Source organism: Saimiri boliviensis, chromosome 9 (assembly GCF_048565385.1).
Source record: "Saimiri boliviensis isolate mSaiBol1 chromosome 9, mSaiBol1.pri, whole genome shotgun sequence".
Lineage (NCBI taxonomy): Eukaryota > Metazoa > Chordata > Mammalia > Primates > Cebidae > Saimiri > Saimiri boliviensis.
In genome coordinates, this window is record NC_133457.1 from 77,630,474 (window position 1) to 77,650,306 (window position 19,833).

General features: G+C 46.9%; 1 protein-coding gene across 2 annotated transcripts in view; it reads right to left on the reverse strand.

The window, feature by feature from the left end:
- RIN2 (Ras and Rab interactor 2) overlaps positions 1-8,748 on the reverse strand; it is a 243,288-nt gene extending 234,540 nt beyond the window's left edge. Inside the window, exons 1-2 of one of the 2 annotated variants that reach the window (XM_010343724.3) lie at positions 8,420-8,748; positions 8,034-8,101 (exon numbers count right to left, since the gene is read on the reverse strand). The gene's annotated coding sequence lies outside the window, so the exon portion shown is untranslated. The remainder of the gene's footprint in view (positions 1-8,033; positions 8,102-8,419) is intronic. The other variant, XM_010343725.3, reaches the window with a different exon arrangement.
- Between the last annotated feature and the right edge of the window lie 11,085 nt (positions 8,749-19,833).

Here is a 19,833-nt window from a genome sequence, read left to right on the forward strand (position 1 = left end):
CTCCTGGCAGCAACAAGGTGCTTCATTTCTGAAATCTCTTGTGATCTGCTAGCTTGAAGTAATGTACATATCCAACCCTGTTAGGCTTCACCGGTAGGGCCTGTGCAACCTACCAGACATGGAGAGTCGATGATGCTGACTATGGCACCGAAAGGATGGTGGTGGGAAGGTGCCTTATGCACTCAGATGCTCACGTGGATTTCAGTAAGCAGTTGACAAACTACTAGCCTGGGTGGTGAGGGTGTGTGCTGCTATGCCCCGACCTGGTTAGGAGATTCTCTTTCAGATCTTCACATTCTCTGGTCTCCTAGACCCACAGCTCTCAGTGTCCTCTATCCTATTCATTACTTACCCTTCAAGGAACTCAAGGACAATAACAATAGAAACAAGAGATATGGTCAGGCATGGTGGCTCATGCCTGTAATCCCAGCACTTTGGGAGGCCGAGGTGTGTAGATCATTTGAGGTCAGAAGTTCGAGACCAGCCTGGTCAACATGGTGAAACCCCATCTCTACTAAAAATACAAAAATTAGCCGGGAGTAGTGGCAGGCACCTGTATTCCCAGCTACTGGGGAAGCTGAGGCAGGGGAATCAGTTTAACCCAGGAGGCAGAGGTTGCAGTGAGACGAGATCACGCCATTGCACTCCAGCCTGGGCAACAGAGCAAGACTTGTTTAAAAAACAAACAAACACTAACAAACAGCATACTATACCCAAGAAGGATATTTATGTATCTATAGGTCTGAAGGCATAAAAATTTGCGTCAGAAGTGTGGAAAATAACCACGTATAGGAGAGATAGTTTCTGGTGGGCCAGCATAACCCCTGAGGGGCCAGCCAATAAGCCACACGTGGCATCATGCCATGTGATGTCAGTAAGAAACTCCTGCTCCTCGTACAGTCAGGAGGTCACAAGAAATGATGGTGAATTATTCATATTCATAATGATCCACCTGGTCTGCTTGTGTAAGGCTGAGAACAGGTATCCTCGTCTATGGCACATGCTGCTAATGCCCTGTCCCTGTGCCCTCAGAGTCCTAAACCATTTTTATGTACATCTACACTCCACCGCCAGCATCTGGGTCTCTGACAGAGAACCGCTCTTTATGGGACTTGCTTTGCCTGCCTGCAGCGAGAGCTGGAAACACTTGGGCAACCCTTAGTCAGACTGCCGCAGGGGTATATAGCATCTCCAGGAAGCTGGCCTCTGATCTGGCTACTCTGGTGGGGCCCGTAACTGTCTCCAGAACGTTCAGCTTCTTTACCTTCCAGCACCCTTTCCCCACTCTCCTGTTTTCCTGTGAATATTTCTTCATCCATTTTCCATGAATCCTCACCTCAGGATCTGCTTCTAGGGAACCTGGTCTGAGACCTTCCTGCATCTCCTGTTATAGACAAGGAGGCTGAGATGCTACTTCGATCTAAACATAGGACACAGGACCAGGCAGACGCTGAGCATTTGCTTGTGGACTAGACGGTTTCCCTCGTGGACTTCCTCCATCATGAATTGTGACACACAGTCTGGATCCTTAAGATGTGATGCTCTCCTCAGTTGGCCTCCCCTTGTCCCGCAGGTACAGTTCTTGCCTCCCTCCCTGAACTGAAGCCCTCAGAGGGTCTGGGTCACATCCTCCATCTCTCTCCACATTTCACAGGAGCCTTGCATTTTTTTTTTTTTTTTTTTTTTTTTTTTTTTTTTTTTTTTTTTTTAAGATGGAGTCTAGCTCTGTCGCCAGGCTGGAGTGCAATGGCACAATCTCGGCTCATTGCAACCTCCGTCTCCCAGGTTCAAGCGATCCTCCTGCCTCAGCCTCCCGAGTAGCTGGGATTACAGGCACTGGCTGCCACACTCAGCTAAATTTTGTATTTTTAGTAGAGATGGGGTTTCTACGTTGGCCAGGCTGGTCTCAAACTTCTGACCTCAGATGATCCACCCACCTAAGCCTCCCAAGATGCTGGGATTACAGGCGTGAGCCATCTCGCCCAGCCAGGAGCCTCACATTCTAAGTGGTGCCATTATGAACTCGTGGGGGCTCAGAAAACAATACCCCAAAATAAGGGCCTTAGAAACCAAAGTTGTTCTCTAACCTTCTGCCCTCTGGTCTCTCAGTCTCCTCCAAGGCTAGTCAGAGAAACTAGAATTCTTCTTCAGCGTGGGTCATAGGACCCATAACCTCTTTTCCCCAAAGCCACAAAACCTAAGCTTATGGCTCTAACCTTCCCTCCGCTATTCTGTAAAAACTGGCCATAAAGAAACTGTCTGGCCTACCTTGTCTAACTGTAGGTCATAAAAGCATTCCAGAGAGGGTCTGGCTCCATACCTGGAAGGAAGGAATGCTGCACAGAGATACCAGGAGGAATCTAGACAGACAGGCCTTGCTGGGTCTCCCCAAGCAGTCTGTTCGCACTCAGTCAGACGCTCTTTGTCCAGTCCCATTTCCACATGTCATTTAATCATTCATTCATTCACTCATTCATTATGTGATTATGCTATTGCGTGGTTTTGCTAGTAGCTATATTAAATTGCGTGGTTCTATTCACACTTTCAGCTGATATTACATACGTCTCTGCTGATATAAATATATATGTATATATAAAATATATGTTTATATAAAATATATACATATACATATATATGTGTGTGTGTGTGTATATATATATATATATATATATATATATTTTTTTTTTTTTTTTTTTTTTTTTCTGAGACAGAGTCTTCTCTCTGTTGCCCAAGATGGTGTGCAATGGTGCAATCTTGGCTCACTGCAACCTCTGCCTCCCAGGTTCAAGGGATTCTATTGCCTCCTCACAAGTAGCTGAGACTACAGGGGCCTGCCACCAGACCTGGCTAATTTTTTTTTTGGTATTTTTAGTAGAGATGGGGATTTCACCATGTTGGCCAGGCTGGCTTTGGACTCCTGAGCTCAAGTGATCTGCCCACCTCAGCCTCCCGTAGTGCTAGGATTCCAGGCATGAGCCACTGCACCTGGCCAGGACTTTTAAAACTCAGCAGGTTAAAAATCACACTCAGGGCCAGGCACAGTGGCCCACACCTGTAATCCATCCCTGCACTTTGGGAGCCTGAGATGGGCAGATCACTTGAGGTTAGGAGTTCGAGGCCACCCTGGCCAACATGATGAAACCTGGTCTCTACTAAAAACATGAAAAATTAACCAGGCATGGTGGTGGGCGCCTGTAATCCCAGCTACTCAGCAGGCTGAGGAGGAGAATTGCTTGAACCCAGGAAGCGGAGGTTGCAGTGAGCCGGATTGCACCACTGCACTCCAACCTAGGGAACAAAAGCAAAACTCCATCTCAAGATATTTTTTAAAAAATCACACTCAGTATTTCCTCCCCATCTTCTCCCTGGTTCACACAGGCATGATGACATGCATATGCTCACACACACAAACACATGCACTTGAACTCCATGGCTTGGCTAATGACTCATCAACCTTCTAGTCATCTTCTTCAACTCCCCTTGTCACTCCCGATCAGGCCCCATCTGATAGGTCCATTTTTCTCAAAACACTCCTTCCCTTGACTTCTGTGACGCCACCCTGTTTAATAAATATCTCAAAATAAGACGTTTTACTTTTCCTGCTTTGGAAAAATCTACGAAACAAATCTTGAGATATATTTGCTCGGCCATGGAGACCTAGAAATGTCTGCAGATGAATGTTATATCTGCACAGCAGTACCTCTTTAATCAGTTTCCCAAGGCTCCTCACTAGGCCACAATTCTCCTTTGAGTCTTTGAAATTCTAATTCCAACTTCCCCACTTCTTCTCCTTAATTGGAAGAAAGCCTCAATGGTTGAGGTTGCTGGTCTGTGGAAGGTGATCTAACAGTAGATTGCAGGCAAGTCCCTAATTTAGAAATACCTGACTTCAAGCAATGGGCACTTGTGAACAGAGGCTGCAGCTCCTGTGAGGAGACAGTGCCCTCAGCAGGCTTCCGTTCTGGTTCTGACACACCCAGAGAGTGACTGCTGCTACCTTTTCATAAGTAAATGTCCACACGCACTTAAATACCCTAGAGAATTCACTTGGCCAGCACCCAGGGAGAGAGGAAGTGAGAGAAGTGAAAATTCACTGAGCAGGTGTATTTTCTCACTCAATGGATGTAAACTAGCCAAGATGAAATAGTGGTCTCAGGACAAGAACCCGGAAGTTGCCACCCCATATGCAGAGCTGCGTTTGAGGGCATTCTCAGAGATGGAAAGGCTGGTTGAGATCTGAAGGCTTCTGGGCAGAAAAAAGATGGTGCTCCCCAGAGGCTGGGGTTCCCTCAGATCGTATCTGATCAAACCCAAAGGACCCACTCACGTTAATTGGATACATAGAAGTTACTTGCATTAATTGGATGCATAGACCAACAATCCACTCTAAATACAAGGGTGGATTACCATGCCTTTCTAATGTCCACAATACACATTTTTACTATCCTAAATACTGCATATTAGATGGAATCAATATTCCTTGGAAACTGACCTAGACATTAGATGATTTATGGGGAACTAAGCAACAATTCCCAGGGTGAATTCCGTGGAACACTGGATCCAGAAGATGCTTCATGAGAAAGAGTGCTCTGTGGCCAAATAAAGTTGGCAAGCAACCCATACTATGACGTCATTCTAAAGAGTCCCAATGTATGGTATAGTAATACTTTTTTTTTTAGATGGAGTCTCGCACTGTCACCCGGGCTTCAGTGCAATGGCGTGATCTAGGCTCACGGCAATCTCCACTTCCCGGGTTCAAGCAATTCTCCTGCCTCAGCCTCCCAAGTAGCTGGGACTACAGGTGCCCACCACCATGCCTGGCTATTTTTTTGTATTTTTAGTAGAGATGGGGTTTCACTATGTTGGCCAGGCTGGTCTCGTACTCCTGACCTAGTGATCCTCCTGCCTTGGCCTCCCAAAGTGCTGGGATTGGCGTGCACCACCACACCTGGGCGATGATAAAGACTCCTTAAAGTCCGGCCAAAAAAAAACAGATTAACATTAGCATTTCCCTAACATACTTTATCACTGAATTCATTAGTGATTTTTTTTTTTTAGCAAAACGGCATCCTAAAACACAAGGTGGTGAATCCTGCTCTAGACACACACTGCACAGAGTGTGCCTCTGAGCAGGTTCGCCTTTAGCAAGTTCCTTGTGCTGTGGCAGAATGACTGACTACTTTTAGCCCTCCATTTCCTCACCTAAAAGATGCAGTGAATACTACTGTTGTGAGAAATGACTGAGATACTACCTGTAAAGGCATTTTATACTGTGCCATAAAAGTGTCATCTGCTTTCTTCAGAGGCATTGCAGTCCTGAGGGTGTACTTTTTGAGGTGCAACTCCTCAAAATGCCTTGACAAAGGGATACTTTTGTTCTTTCATTCATTCGTGTATTCGTTCATTCATTCCACACCACCTCCTTGAGTGGTAGGTCTTAAGGGCTATAGCCCTGGGAAGCTTACGGACAGTGGGCAAGTGAGGCCCACGACATTACTTTAATGACACACACACACACAAACACACACACACACACACACACACACACCTGGTGGTGGTGAGAAAGTGCCTTACTAGGGAAAGAATGGGATCAGAGAAATCTTTCTTGCTGAAACCGTTAGGATTCTTGAAGGATCATTAAGAAGTCTGCATGTACAAGGAGGGTTGGGCACAAGGTCAAAACACTGTAATACAGAGTATGTGAAGAGTGGGCCTCCCATGAATGGGTCACATGAACATGAATCCCCAGGGAAGCATACCCTGTGTTCCATCTGTGATACCTGATTCATCTGTGTCCTCCAAGCAGAGGAAGAAGATTTAGCTAAGCAAGGAGGTTCTTTCTGGAAAGTGGAAGTCCTGAGGTGGGTGGTGACCCTTGACTTTGAATAAGGTGTGTGTGTGGGCACGTTGGTCCGGATAAGAGTGCTGCTGCGAAGTTATCTTTAAATAAGCAAGTGCCATAGTCATCCTGGGAGTCAAGCTCCCTCCCATCAGCCCTACACTAGAGGCCAAGTGTGGGCAATTTTAGTTTCCTCCTCTGCTCTGATGAACTGTCTGCAGGAGAATATTTCCAGACAAAAGAGGTCTTGATGGCAGGTTGGTTTACCCCACGTCTCCAGCCTCCAACTACTGAAAGCAAGTCTCCAAACCCAAAAGCTCCTGTCAACAGCCTTCCCAGATTCCAAAAGCAAACGCCCTCACTGTCCCAGGATGCTACCAATCCCTGGCCTGTGATGCTCCCTCTGGAGGTGCAAAAGCGTGGGAGTGCATGGGTATTCCAGAGGCATATGGAACCTGAGGCAAAACAAACAAACAAACAAACAAAAAAAAAACAAAAAAAACCCTCTGTATCCACTTATGACAATATCCTCCCATATTTGAACTAGGTAAAAAGTTAATAAAAGCTCTGCAGTCAGTGAACATGACTGCATCAGAAGCCAGAGTTGCTCAATCTGTTGCATGCCACTGTCAACTCTCAAACCACCAGGCAAGGGAACGGACAAATGGGGAGGTGTGGGGGAGATTCTGATATGGCTGTTCCCACTGAATAATTAAGCAGGGTTTTTTGTTTGTTTTTTGGAGACATAGTTTTTCTCTGCCTTCCGGGTTCAAGTGATTCTCCTACCTCATTCTCTTGAGTAGCTGGGATCACAGGCGTGTCACCACGCCTGGCAATTTTTTGTATTTTTAGTAGAGATGGGGTTTCACCAGCTTGGCCAGGCTGGTCTCAAACTCCTGACCTCAAGTGATCTGCCAGCCTCAGCCTTCCAAAGTTCTGGGATTACAGGTGTGAGCCACCGCATCCAGCCAATGAAGCAGGATTCTAACAACACCCACCTTTATTTAAAATGTTGATTTTTGCTTATTATGTATTTTTTACATTCAATTTGGTTTTGTTAAAAATATTGTATTAAAATACTATTTATCTTAATGATGGAGTGCTGCCCTGTATGTTTCTTTTTTTCCCCAGTAAGCCCCTGGCCCTCCCAGTGTTACTTTTTGCTTCAGTATTTATAGTCCTTTTGTCGAAGGGCACTCTGATGTTTCCTTACTGATGACAGCGTGTTCCTAAGAAACCGCAATGTGCCCAAAACCGCGCAAGGAAGTGCGGCTACGCTGCATGCAGCTACAGCGGAATTAGGAAAACCCCAGGGATTTGGGAGCTCCGAGAACAGGCGCCTCTCAGGGCACGGGAACCTGATCTTGCCCTGTATTTCTTGGCAACAGGCTTTAAAGCTGAACTTTTCCAAATCTTGCTGTCTCCATGCCGTCGAGGGGCGCGCCACCGCCGATGGGAGGACGCTGAGCTGGTGGGAGCCCAGGCCAAGCCCAGAGGCGGGCGGGGAGTCCTCAAAGTGGGAAAGTGGCCCCGTCCCTTGCCGGCAGGAATCCGGAGCTCCTCCTCCGCCGCGCCGCACCGCCATCAATCACCGCGACAACCCGAGTGTCCCCTGCCCGGACACACCGACCCTCCTGCTTTTCCTCCCGGGGGAGGAAATCTCTGGTTGGAGCATCTGCCCTGCACACTGGCTGGACGCACCGGAGGGGTCCGCGCTGGGGACCAAAGCTGTGCGACCCCCAGTCTAGCCCGCGCGCACAGTCACAGGGAGCACCTGACATCCCGCAGGCAGCCCTGCAGGTAGAAAGCCACAAAGGTCCCTACCACCCCGTCCCGTGCACACGCGCCCACACCTGAACCTCCAGTCACCGTGCCTGCACCCTCCAGATGCCTCTGACCCCCAACCTAGCACAGGTCAGCTGAGGACACCCGGTGACCCTGCCTGGACCAGCGGCCACCTCGCCCTGCGGAATGTCACCCTGCCCCGTTCCCCACTCCCCGATTCCCCCTTCTGTCCCCCACGACATAAGGACTCTCTGTAGCTCTCTTCCCCAAGTCCCCTCAGGAGTGGGGAGAGAGTGCGCGCAGCAGCACCCGGGTCTGGAACCCCAGAGAGCCCCGCCCATGCACGGAGCCTCTCCGGGCTCTGGCAGCGGGCACAGGTGGTGGGGTCTCCGCTGCCACCACCCCTTACCTTGCGCGGGCCTTCCTGGCAGGTCCCGGAGGCGGGGGCAACCGGTGGTCCCGCAGATGAGCGAGGGACTGGGTTTCCCCGCCCAGGAGGAGCAAGAGGAAAAGGAGAAAGGGGGAGACAGGAGGGCAGGAGAGGGGAGAGGAGGGGAAAGAGGAGGAGGGGAGGAAAGGGCTTTGTGTCAGCCTCCGGCCGTCCCTCCGCGATAGGGAGCCATCCCCCTCCCCCAGCCACCTTCCCAAGCTCGCGGAGGGGGTGGAGCGGGGGCGGACGGATCGTAGGCAGGGAGCAAGGCGCCTGCGCGACCCCAGGTCCGGCCATTTCCCACCCCTCCCATCCCCTCGTACCTCCAGCCCCCGCCCCTCCTGACAACCACCCGCTACGCTTACCCGGTTACAAGGAACCCAGGCTGCAACCAGGAAAAACTGCGATCAGAAAGTTTATCTAAGCCGGAGCGAACTTGGCTGGACCGGCCCCTGACCCGCCTTGGCGCCGCCGCCCCTGTCTTCTGCGCTCCCTGGCCAGGCGAGGACCAAAGTTCTGTTCTCGGAGATTCTTGTCTTTCTTGTTTTAGCACAAACGCGCGCGCACCCCTTTCCCATAACGAGCCCCGCCGCCCAGCTGCAGATCCCGGGGTCCGTCGCGGGGACTGGAAAAGCCTCACTCCAGAGGCCCGAGCTGGCTGCGGCTCTGGGTCCCGGGGCAGGTTCTCCAGGGTTGGATACGCTCTGGACGCCTGGGCGGGTTGTTTTGCTTCAGCCTCGCTGGCCGGGGGCCCGCCCACCCCGCCTGGAACGCGGTTTGGATCCGCGCTGGGAGCCCTCTGTAACCCCAGCTGAAGGCCGCGCAGGCAGGCGGGGGCGCGGGAGCCGCCGGGCCGGTTCCTTGCCAGCATCCAGCCTTTTCGGAGTCAGGCGTGTCCCTGGTGATTCGCTGAGTTTTCCCACTTCCCACGGGGACCTCACCTTTGGGAGTGAATTGCTGACAGTGTTAGAGTAACAAAGTAGCCAGTGTCACGGAAGGAAACTTAAAGAGGCAAAGGGACACCTTAAAGGTGTCAGACGTTTGTTTTTGGACAGAAACAGACAGCGAAGCGGAAAGAAAACAGACCTTATTTCTGTTCTTGTTCCACTTCGGACGGTAGCAGAGGAGACTCGGACTTCATTGGTGTTGGTTCTCGTGATTCCTGTCTTCTGAAATCCCAAGACTTATCATTTATCATCATCAGCTCAGATCTCAGGAAAACAGAGCACCGCACTTCTGTTTCTGCTCCAAGTCACCCATTAAATAAATAATGGAACATCTGCTGGTGCCAGGAGCAGTTCTAATGCCTGGGATGTGTCTGCGAACAAAGCAAAGGTCTCCCTGGCCTGGGGGAGCTGAAGTCCTTGGGGGAAGAGGTGGGAGACAGAGGGCAAACCATGGGCATCCCTAAGTAAATTATTTGAGGTGTTGGAAGAGGTCGGTGCTGGGGAAAACAAGAAAAAGAACATGGAGGCCCAGAGTGCTGGTGTCTGGCGCAGGTCACACTATTAAATAGGTGGTGTGGTTACAGTAGTCCTCAGGGAGGGTGGGATTTGAGCTGCGAGGGTTTGAGCAGAGAGTGACCAGCTCTGTTACTGCTGAGAACTTAGTCTGATGCTGTGTGGAGAGCCCACTGTCCGGGCAGAGGTGGAAATAAGCGAGGAGGTGATTGAAATAGTTCAGGCTAGAGCAGAGCAGGGGCGGTGGGGAGAGGTAGGTGGATTCGTATTTATTTATTTATTTATTTATTTAGAGACGGAGTCTTGCTCTGTCACCAGGCTGGAGTGCAGTGGCGCAATCTCGGCTCACTGCAACCTCTGCCTCCTGGGTTCAAGCGATTCTTCCGCCTCAGCCTCCCGAGTAGCCGGGACCACAGGCACGTGCCACCATGCCCGGCTATTTTTTTTGTATTTTTAATAGAGACGGGGTTTCACCGTGTTGACCAGGATGGTCTCGATCTCTCGACCTCGTGATCCACCCGCCTCGGCCTCCCAAAGTGCTGGAATTACAGGCGTGAGCCACCGCGCCCGGCCCGGATTTGTATTTATTTTGAAGGTCGAGCTGACAGTAATTCCTGAGAGGTGGGATACATGGGCAAAAGGGAGAGATGGACAGAGAGGCAGACCTGGCCCCACGTCCCTCTGTCTTCCCTTTTCGGCCCCAGAGTGACCCAGTTTTATAGATAAAGGGTGCTAGGTAAATGCTAAAGACACCTGGCCCCAGCTCCTTTCTTCACATCCATTTTCTTTTCTCCCCTTCCACCCACACTCTTGAAAACATCCTTCCTCTGTCCACATTGCTCCATGGATGGTCCCAGAAGCTCAGTCTCTTCCAGAACTTAAGGGCCATATGGCTCTGCCCTTCCCCAGGAAAACATCTTTTACTGTAGAAATAAGTTTGGGGGTTATTTACTTCAAACTATTTCTTGAGTACCTGCTGTGCACCAAGCACTGTCATAGGCACTGGAGCTAGAGCTGTGAACCAGATAGAAACATCCCCATGTTCCCTAGGAACTCACAATCTAATGGGGAGGGAGAGGCAATAAACCAGAGGAACGATGCGAATGTGTGGTATTCAAGCCACAGAGAAACGCTGAACCAGGAAGAGGAAGAGAGAGAGTGCTGGGAAGGCTGCACTTTAAAACGGAGACACTCACCAAAAAAACCGTGAGGACACATGGACTGACCTCATTTTTGGCAGATTTGACCTCTCATCCCAGGGTCCCACTAGACTAGAGTGGCTGCTTCAGTCAGCTGCAGAGAGCACAACAGCTCTTGGGGCACTTTTGCAGGCTTGGGGACCAGCTAGCCAAGAAAATGTCATTTCTAATGAAGTTATTTCCCCATTAAAATAAACCAAGCAGTGTTAGTTCTGGAGGCATTGCCCAGAGCTGGCGACTCAGCAATTTGTTTCTGTTCTCTGTTGAGTGGGGCAGGTGGAGGTGAGTGTCATGTGGGCATAAAATGGCTTAGAGCAATTTTTTTACTCCAGGGTCTGAGCTATAAAATAATCATCATAATCGTTATGGCAATTCTCATTTATTTATTGGTCTGTGCAGATACTGGGAGACGTCACCCTGCTCAAGCCCCATAGCATAGCCACGCGGAAGACAGAGAGTATCAGCAGATAGTTAACTATTTCTATGGATTAGAAATTACCTAAACAGTGCTTATAACTATGCGTCTCCCTCTCCAAAGATATGGTTCACTAGAGAGAGGAGGTTCTAAAAAGGAAGGGACATTGAAAAGGATACATTCTTTCTACTTTTTGACTTATATCTTTGTCTTGGAATCTAAAAGAAAGGAGTCGGTGATTATTCCTGGGGTGTGGGGTTATGGAGCCCTTAATATATATATTTTTTCTTTTGGAAGCAGTCTCCCTCAGTCACCCATGCTCAGTGGCACAATTTTGGCTCAATGCAACATCCACCACCCAGGCTTAAGCAATTACCTCAGCCTCGCAAGTCGCCGGGACTACAAGTGAACCCCGCTGTGTCGGACTAATTTTTGTATTTTTTTGTAGAGACGGGGTCTTACCATATTGCCCAGGCTGGTCTCAGAATCCTGGGCTCGAGTGATCCGCCTGCCTTGACCCCCTACGCTGTTGGGATTACCCGTGTGAGCCACTGTGCCTGGCGTGGGCCCTTAACTTTTCAAGTTGCATGCTTTTGAAGTCTTTAAACATTTAAAATACTGTATGAATCCTTAGTTAATCTGAAGAAAAACCGAAAAGGGATCCCAATCCAGGTCCCAGGAGAGGGCTCTTGGCTCTCACACAAGAAAGAATTGGAGGCGAATCCATAGGGTAAAGTGAAAGCAAGCTTATGTGGTCTACTCAGCTGCTTATACGTATTTACTTCTTGATTGTATGCCAAACAAGGGGTGGATTATTGGTAAATTTTCCTGGAACTGAGGGTTCTTCCCCTTTTTAGACCATATCGGGTAACTTCCAGAGGTTGCCATGGCATCTGTAAACTTTAATGGGGCTGGTAGGAATGTCGTTTAGCATACCAATGCATTATAATTAGCGTATAATGAGCTATGAGGGTGACTGGAGGTCACTTTCATCACCATCTCAGTTTTGGTGGGATCTGGCTGGCTTCCTTACCACATGCTCTTTTATCAGTAAGGTCTTTGTGACCTGTATCTTCTGCTAACCTCCTGTCTCATCCTGTGACTAAGAATGCCTTAACCTCCTAGGAATGCTACCCAGTAGGTCTCAGCCTTATTTTACTCATCCTGTATTCAAGATGGAGTTGCTCTGGCGAAAGAATTGGAAACACAAGTATGAAGGCAATCTTATATAAAATTACTTAAGATTTTGTTATACTCTTTGACTTTAGTATGTAAATCACTTAAAAATTTCCAAGTGTTGAGAGTTCCTTGTTGTTGCTCGTTAAATTTTTGTTAATCAATTTCCAGGTACATTGCATGATGGTGAAGGAGGAGCTTGTTGAATTTCTGCTTTTTAAAAAAATTAATTGGGTCTTTGTGATCTAAAAGATGATCAATTTTGAGAAAATATTTCCATATTTATCTGAATAGAAGACAGATTAAGCAAGTCCCATAATCTAATTCTAGGCTGAGCATATAGTAGTTGTTAAAAAATCGTTTATCAGTGAACACGAACAATAATTAGTTAAATGTTCGTTTGTCTTGTACATTTCTTCTAAGTCTCTATGTCATTTATTATTTCATCTTCCAGAAAGGCTTCTAGATTATATTCTGTCTTCTACCCTACTCATCATGAAGAAAATGGATTTAGGATGGGTGTATTAACATCTTCCATTTCAATTGGAATTCTGACATTTTTCTTTGACTTTCAACTGTTGTTATTACAGCATTTTCATGCTCTGCTGCATAGTACATAAATATGTATGTGTACTATCACATCACCATGGACTGCATAGTTGTTGGTATAATGAAACTCCTTTGCCCAATTCAGTGTGTTTCCCTTGATTTATTCTTTGACTGAAATTCATATCATGATCCCTGCTTTCTTTGTCTTTGCATCCATCTAGTAAATTTTTGTCCATCCTTTAAGTCTCTCTGTATCATCATATTTTGGAGGAGTCCATTTAAGGCAACGTATATCATGATTGGGCTTGGTTTTTAAACCCAACTCATGAATTTGGTTTAATTTCTGCCATCTCGTTTTATGCTTTTAGGGTTTTAGGAAACATTGCCATTTCCTAAGTTCTGCGTTTCTTGGTTAAACTGACTGTGCTCTATTTCTTTATATATTCTCTAGTCATTTGGAAAGTATATTTGTTGTTTTAGCCATAGTGGTTCCTTCATTTTTCTTTTTCTTTTCTTTTATTTATTTATTATTTTTTTGAGACTGAGTCTCGCTCCGTCCCCAGGCTGGAGTGCAGTGGCACAATCTCCGCTCACTGCAACCTCCACCTCCCTGGTTCAAGCAATTCTCCTGCCTCAGCCTCCCGAGTAGCTGGGAGTACAGACACACGCCACCACGCCCAGCTAATTTTTGTATTTTTAGTAAAGACGGGGTTTCACCCTGCTGTCCAGGATGATCTCGATCTCTTGACCTCGTGATAGACCCGCCTCGGCCTCCCAAAGTGCTGGGATTATAGATGTGAGCCACCACACCTGGTCTCATTTCTTTTTTTCTATATAGAACTTTTGATTATCTGTGGGATGGCAGGCACTGTCCTTGGTACTGTGGGTATGTGATGAAACAGATCAAATCTTTCCTTCAGTGTACTTACCATCTAACGGGGGCAGACAAGAAACACATGAACAGTTATGAACAATTTAACATGCAGATATGCAGGGCATGATGCATACCATAAGAAAAACAAACAGAATAGTGTGAGGAAGAGTTGTGGCGGGGTGGGGGGCTTGCTTAATTTGGGCTATCAGAGAAGACCTCTCTGAGAAGGTTATGCTTAAGCTCAGATGGATGACAAGAAAGGTGCAGACAGCACCTGAGAAATATTCCAGTCCAGGTTGAAGGAACAACCAGAGACAAGGCCTTAAGTTGGGTGACAAGGCATCTGCAGAAGCCCACCGGGGCTGCAGCTGGAGCCTCAGGGAGAGTGCTTGAGGAGGGTGTCAGCAAGGAATGGCTCCATCTGCTTTACATTTCTTTTTTCTTTTTTTTTTTTTTTTTTTTTTGAGACGGAGTTTCGCTCTTGTTACCCAGGCTGGAGTGCAATGGCGCGATCTCGGCTCACCGCAACCTCCGCCTCCTGGGTTCAGGCAATTCTCCTGCCTCAGCCTCCTGAGTAGCTGGGATTACAGGCACACGCCACCATGCCCAGCTCATTTTTTTGCACCTTTAGTAGAGACGGGGTTTCACAATGTTGACCAGGATGGTCTCGATCTCCTGACCTCGTGATCCACCCGCCTCGGCCTCCCAAAGTGCTGAGATTACAGGCTTGAGCCACCGCGCAGGCAACTTTATATTTCTTAAAAGGCCACAAAGAAGGCTGTGGGAGAAGGGAGAGCGGGGAGGAGATGAGCAATGAATGGCAGAAGGAGACAAAAGAGGTCGACTTTCAGTCCTCAGGCAAGGGATGCTGGATTGATTGGGTAGAGGGTTAGAGACAAAAGAGAGTGAGTGAATTCAAGCTAAACTTTGAAGGTAGGACCCACTGGGCAAGCTATTTTACGTATCCCTCCTGTAGTACATTTGAATGCAATTTGGATTACATTCTGGTTGAATTTAGCCATCAATAAATTTACTAAACTTGTAGGGTGACTTAAAGTAGCAATATTTGCTTACATAAACTAGAAAAATACTGTCTCCTTTGAGTATGTGTAAAATAAGTTATAACGAGGTGGTGCCCTTAAAAGATGTGTGCATGCATGTGTACCTGCATGCGGATATGTGTTTACGCCTTGTTATTGTGTGAATGTTTGTCTCCTCCAGAACTCATGTTGACATTCGATTGCTACTGCAACAGTATTAAAGGTGGGACCTTTAAGAGGTGATTGGGCCATAAGGGCTCCAGGTGGCATTGAGGGCTTTATAAAGGGGTGAGTTTGCCCCGTCTTGTTCTCTTTTGCCCTCTACCTTCTGACATGTGATGATACAGCAAGGAGACCCATGCCAGATCCCAGCCCCTTGATCTTGAACTTCTCAGCCTCCAGAGATGTAAGAAATAAATTTCTGCTCATTATAAATCACCCAATCTCAGGTATTCTGTTACAGCAATAACAACAAAAAAAAAACACAGACCAAGACATGCACTAAACCTTTCCGGCAAATGTTTCAGAGGATAAGGCTTCAGGGCATACTGCAGAAGTCTGACAGAGGGAAACAAAGAGAGACTACATATGCATTTAGGCTTTCTGCTGAATCCTGTGTCCAGTTATTGAGATGGGAGCAGTTTTGGGGGTGGAAAATAGAGTTCTGGTTATCTTTAATTCATTTGAAAGCTGTCTACTTTAACTACCAGGATAAAAAATATGTGGCTCTGCCCATGTCAACATGGAATTCATCACGCTTCCCAGTTCCCTGCTCATAGCCTATGCCCAGCCTCTCTCTCCTTTCTCTAGTATTTGTTTATACACTTTGAACTTTAAAACAAATATTTGGATTAGCAAATCATTATTTTTAGACTGTAGGACTTGTCTTTCAAGAATTATGTTGTATCTACAGATTTCAATTCTATTTATTTATTTATTTATTTATCTTTTGAGACAGAGTTTCGCTTTTGTTACCCAGGCTGAAGTGCAATGGTGCAATCTTGGCTCACCGCAACCTCTGCCTCCTGGGTTCAGGCAATTCTCCTGCCTCAGCCACCTGAGTAGCTGGGACTGTAGGCATGTGCCACCATGCCCAGCTAATTTTTTGTATTTTTAGTAAAGATGGGGTTTCACCATGTTGACCAGGATGGTCTCTATCTCTTGACCTCGTGATCCACCCGCCTTAGCCTCCCAAAGTGCTGGGATTACAGGCTTGAGCCACCGCGCCTGGCCTCGATTTCAATCTATTTATAACAATTACTTAGATTTAATTATTTGTTTAAACTTGTTTCAATATCTATTTTCCTGTCTTCCATATCTTGTCTTTGCCTTTCTTTTTTTTTTTGAGGTGGAGTTTCGCTCTTGTTACCCAGGCTGGAGTGCAATGGCGCGATCTCGGCTCACCGCAACCTCTGCCTCCTGGGTTCAAGCAATTCTCCTGCCTCAGCCTCCTGAGTAGCTGGGATTACAGGCACGCGCCACCATGCCCAGCTAATTTTTTGTATTTTTAGTAGAGATGGGGTTTCACCATGTTGACCAGGATGGTCTCAATCTCTCGACCTCGTGATCCACCGGCCTCGGCCTCCCAAAGTGCTGGGATTACAGGCTTGAGCCACCGCGCCCGGCGTCTTTGCCTTTCTTAATGATATACCTTTTCATCAGAATAGAAAGAATACAACAAAATACTTTTTTCAAGAAGAACCTAAAGATCAGAAGTTTTCTAAGTCTATGTTGTTTCAGAAAAAATTTTTCTTATCTCTTTACACACAAATGTGTCGGGGACTGGTCCGGGACGGCACGTCTGTCGGGGGTCTCTCGACCTGCAAGAGGGTCCCAATACCTGGAAGAGAGCGTGCACTTGAAGAAATAAGAGAGATAGAGAAAGCGAGGCATCTGGAGGGCTGTATAGGCCATGCCTAAACAGCAAATTTTATTTTTCAAAGGCCAGGAATAAATACACTTTCTTTGCTCTGGTTTAAGTCATTGCAAGAGGAAATGCAAATCTGTACCTTACATGGCCTATACAATAGAGAAGTCAGATACACAATCAGTGGTTGTAAAAAGCAACAAAATTTCCTGTGATCACAAAGCTTGTTTACATCCAGACATTATTCCTCATGGCTGCAGGTATTTCTGGTTTGATCTTGTTTTAGAACTGAGATGTGAAAAGGTTTTCTGGTTTTGCTCATCAGAATATCTTTTAACCAGATTCTCCTTTGTCTGCTCCTGACTCAACTTATCTCAACTCCCCCATTCAGGAGTCTCTGAGTCAGGGATCAAAGCCATCCCGTGTGGTGGCATTTGCTTTGCAAATATCCCCACAGTTAAACCATTATCTAGGGTACAAGGCAGTCAGGCAAGTAAAGAAAAGTTTAAAGCTTATTCTTAAAGAAAGAGTCATAAAAAGTTAAGAGCAGAAACTGGTTGCTGGTAGGGAGTCACTTGGTCTAGCAGCACCGCATAGTTTTAAGCCCAAATGATATCGTGGTTGATATTAGAAACTGATCATTTATCTTTCAGTTCCTTTTTCTGATAGCTTGACTGCCTCCAACAGGAAACTGTGTTTGGGATCAAACTCACCGTACAGTGAGACCCACGCCTTTTGGGGGGTCTCACATGGGAATGTTCCCCACACAAATGTATGTGGAGTTCTTGTTTTCTGTGGTAGATTATCTGCAGAAATGGCCCCTGACAATTTTTCCCATCCTGGTATATGCACATCTATCACTTTTCTTGTGAAGAGGTTGGTTTATTTCCCCTCTATTTGAATCTAGTCTTATTTTCTGGATTGCTTTGACCAAGAGAATGTGTCAAAAATGATGCTGTGTGACTTTAAAGCTCTGGCTATGCCAGTTTTTGTCATCACAGAGTCCAAAATCATGGAAAGAATCTTGGGAAAGGCTGCTGAATGATAAGACACCAGGTGGGCAGAGAGGCCTAGAAAGCTTTCTGCCATCCAAATTATTATAGACACTGATTTTACATCCTTTAAGAATTTATTTTATTTTCCAGCTTGAAGCTATTTCCCAGTATATGTTGGAGTATGAATACTTCTTTATTGATTTGAGTACAACAGAGTTAAACTTTTTGATTTATCTAAGCATTTCTTTTTCAGATCTAAAAAATTTTCTTTAGGGAAATCTCTGATTACTACATCTGCTCTAATGGTAATGATTCCTTCATCTAGAGATGGGTCAGCAGCTACAGCCTGCATGAAAAATCTGGCCCCCCACCTCCTCTTGGGAACTATACCAAATTATCTTTTCAATGGCAAGCATCTCATTCAAGGATTTGTTGGCTTCACCATACATGAATAATAATTAAACCTATATTTAAAAATCACCTGGGGCTGGGTGCAGTGGCTTATGCCTATAATCTCAGAACTTTGGGAAGCCGAGGCAGGCAGATCACTTGAGGCCAGGAGTTCAAGACCAGCCTGGCCAACATGACAAAACCTGTCCCTACTAAAAATACAAAAAATTAGCCAGACGTGGTGGCGTGTGCCTGTAGTCCCAGCTACTCGAGAGGCCGAAGCAAGAAAATCGCTTGAACCTGGGAGGTGGAGGTTGCAGGGAGCCAATATCGTGCCACTGCACTCCAACCTGGGTGACAGAGCAAGATTCAATCTCAATAATGTAAAATGAAATAATCTGGCTCACAAAAGTTAAAATATGCTATTTGGCCCTTTACAGAAAGTTCACTCCCTGCTGGTCTAGACCACCTATAATTCTTAGATTGTGCTACTCGTGTCTGTGTTATTTGTCTCGGCTTCCTCACCTGCCATTTGCTCTTCAGCCTGCTCCATTCCATCCCAACACTAGGCTGAAAGGGTTTTCCTCAAAGTCACCGTGAAGAAGGAGACCTCTTTCTCTTAGGCTTCCAAGGACACTTCCCTTTAGCCTTCTGCATTGCATTTCAAAAGGATAAGTTAAAAGTCAGCCAGAGAAGGTCAGTGTAAGGGCTGGTTGGCGCTGCTGGCCAGGTTAACATTAAACCCCCTACTGCTAACCACAACCCTATCTATAGTTCACGGACATGGTATGGAGAAGTTTTCCCTGGAAAGCATTGTTCTTGCTCAGTGGCTCAGACCCCTCACCTAGTTGTGTCCCCCACGCTCTGGATCCTCTCACATGTGCACCTGTTAGACTGTAAGCCTTTGAAAGGGCCAGGGTTTTCTTTGTCAGGGAGCTTGGTTGTTGAGGCACCTCTGCCGGCCCTGCCTGCCGCAGCTCCTGGCTGAATGAAATTACCACTTCCTTTCCTGTTCGGTGTTTGAGTGGTTTGTTCATGGCTGCTCCTCCTTCAACTATTGTCCAAGATGCTACTAATTCTGACTCCCCGGCAGAGGAGTTGGAAGACTTTATCCAGGAAGCAAGGGAAGGCTTCAGGTGTGCCTTCATGGAGGCTGCTGTGATGAGGAATCTGCAGGTGGGCTAACTGGAAGAAGGCTGTCCTCTGTGGTTGGGTAGAAGTGCATATTTTGTTCTCTCTGGCTGGTCCCTAGTTGGAAATTAGCACTAAAATGAGGGAAGCTGTTACTAATCGAGTCCTGGCCCTATGAGACTGATTGTTACAGGGGTTATTGTTTAGCTGCTTGGAGCAGTTGTTAGATTTGGTGGTCTGACTTCCTAGAAAATTGACTTGTAAATGCAGGCTGGCTTCCTGGGCTGGCTCCTGCAGGTCATTGGTTGGTTTCCTGGGCGAGCGGCTGCAGGTTGCTGGTTAGATTTCTGTTTTTCCAGATGGTCTGGCCGCTGTCAGCTCCTTAAGAGTCCTGCAGTCTTCTACCCTTTGGCTATGTCCCTGGGCACTTCTTCAGGGTCAGCAGAAGAGCGTCTCCCACTCTGTGCATTCTGCGAAGATGTCATTTTATGACAGGCCATTATGTAATCGCAGGAGTGACATCCCATCATTGTTGCCACATTCTGTTGGCTAGAAGGAAGTCACAAGTCCCGCTCGCATTGAAGACGGAGGATTCTTTGGAATGTAACTCGGGGGCTGAAGTTCATCGGTAGTTTTGCCTACTACGTAGAATAATGCCTAACAGGAGAGGAGAGAGAATGAAC